Source organism: Procambarus clarkii, chromosome 14, assembly GCF_040958095.1.
Source record: "Procambarus clarkii isolate CNS0578487 chromosome 14, FALCON_Pclarkii_2.0, whole genome shotgun sequence".
NCBI lineage: Eukaryota > Metazoa > Arthropoda > Malacostraca > Decapoda > Cambaridae > Procambarus > Procambarus clarkii.
In genome coordinates, this window is record NC_091163.1 from 17050877 (window position 1) to 17053172 (window position 2296).

The 2296-nt window shown below is 40.9% G+C and overlaps 1 non-coding gene across 1 annotated transcript; it reads right to left on the reverse strand.

Annotated features, from left to right (window-relative positions):
• Positions 1-1819: 1819 nt before the first annotated feature.
• On the reverse strand, positions 1820-1892 carry TRNAV-UAC (transfer RNA valine (anticodon UAC)). The gene has a single exon. It is a non-coding gene; the product is annotated as a tRNA-Val (tRNA).
• Positions 1893-2296: the final 404 nt, after the last annotated feature.

Consider the following 2296-nt stretch of genomic DNA (forward strand, 5'->3'; position numbering starts at 1 on the left):
TCTTTCTTGCTTAATATTTGTCACCTGATCGTAGAATTATATTAAGTCATTCTGGCAAGATTTACCCTCCCTAAACCCCTGTTGGCGATTTGTCACGAAGTCCCTTCTCTCCAGATGTGATACCAGATTTTTTCTCACGATCTTCTCCATCACCTTGCATGGTATACAAGTCAAGGACACTGGCCTGTAGTTCAGTGCCTCTTGCCTGTCGCCCTTTTTGTATATTGGGACCACATTCGCCGTCTTCCATATTTTTGGTACGTTTCCCGTCTCCAGTGACCTACTATACACTATGGAGAGTGGCAAGCAAAGTTCCTCTGCACACTCTTTCAATACCCATGGCGAGATCCCGTCTGGACCAACAGCCTTTCTAACATCCAGATCCAGCAGGTGTCTCTTGACCTCTTCTCTCATAATTTCAAACTCTTCCAAGGCCGCCTGGTTTACCTCCCTTTCTCCTAGCACAGTGACCTCATCTTGTTGTGTTGTAAAGACCTCCTGAAACCTCTTGTTTAGTTCTTCACACACCTCTTTGTCATTCTCTATGTACCTGTCCTCGCCCACCCTAAGTTTCATCACCTGTTCCTTCACTGTTGTCTTCCTCCTGATGTGACTGTGTAGTAGCTTTGGTTCGGTCTTGGCTTAATTACCTATATCATTTTCGTACCTTTTCTCAGCTGCTCTTCTCACACTAACATACTCGTTCCTGGTTCTCTGGTATCTCTCTCTGTTTTCTGGTGTTCTGTTATTACGGAAGTTCCTACATGCCCTTTTGTTCAGCTCCTTTGCTTTCATACATTCCCTATTAAACCAAGAATTCTTCCTTTGCTTCTCTGTTTTTTCCTGTCGGGTTCGGACAAACCTGCTTACAGCCTCCTAACATTTTTGGGTGACATAGTCCATCATGTCTTGTACGGACTTGGTTCCGAGATCTGTGTCCCAATGTATATCCCATAGGAATTTATTCATCTCCTCATAGTTTCCCTTTCGGTACGCCAGCCCTTTGTTTCCCAGTTATTTTTGGGGTGATAATTCCTAGCTCAGCCAGATACTCAAAGCTCAATACACTATGATCACTCATTCCCAAGGGGGCTTCCAACTTAACTTCCCTTATATCCGACTCATTTAGGGTAAATATCAGATCAAGCAAGGCTGGTTCATCCCCTCCTCTCATTCTTGTCGGTCCCTTGACGTGTTGACTTATTGACTTAAAAAGTTTCTTGTTGCCACATCCAGCAACAGTGTGTGTGTGTGTATGTGTATGTGCGTGTGTGTGTGTGTGTGTGTGTGTGTGTGTGTGTGTGTGTGTGTGTGTGTGTGTGTGTGTGTGTGTGTGTGTGTGTGTGTGTAATTACCTAAGTGTAGTTGCTGGATGTAACTATCAAAAATAATGATAAAACGTTTCTGAATCAATGAGGAGACTTTATAAGACCTTCTGTGTGGAACATTAGAGGGAGCCAAACATTCCCCTCTCCTTCGTAATCCTTAATTAAGGAATATCCATGCACAAGAGTCACTGAAGGATCGCATCCTGTACAATCCTGTCTGTATTCTGCGGCCTCACACACCTGGGGTCCACGGTTCGAGCCTCCAAGAACCCAGGTGAATGTAATTGTATCCTGTATAAGACATAGATCGGAATAATGTAAGTGAATCCAATACTTTTATCCCAGGCTGAAATCTATGCCTTTAAGACACTGAAGGTGGGGGGTCGATGCTCACTTGTCTATAGCAAAACTATTGATGGAAAAATAACGCAAAATAAATATATAATCTATTTCATATCAAGCTTATAGAAAACTAAGTAACTGTTTATATTTGCTCTAGCCGGGGATCGAACCTGGGACCTTCTGCGTGTAAAGCAGACGTGATAGCCACTACACTACGAGAGCCAGGAGGACAGAGCAGACGTATTGACTATTTAGAAATCGAATCCTTTTCGTAACAGCGTTAGCTAACTCGCAAGACAGATTTCAAGCTATTAACAACATACAAATATATATTATAAAATATATATTTGTACCTAAAGGTTTGTATAAAATATATATATTTGTACCTAAGGGTTTGTAAAAAAAAATATATATATCTGTACCTGAAGGTTTGTATAATATGTATATATTTATATATATCTATATAAATAAAAATGGAAATGATCGTTTGTTCAAAATCGCTAATCTTCAAAAGTTCTTCACCGATTGCTTTGAAGCTTTCACACAACGTTCCATTTGCATCCGAGCAGAGTTTTATATACATACTATATAGATGTCACGTCTGTGACAGTAAAAAAAAACATGCT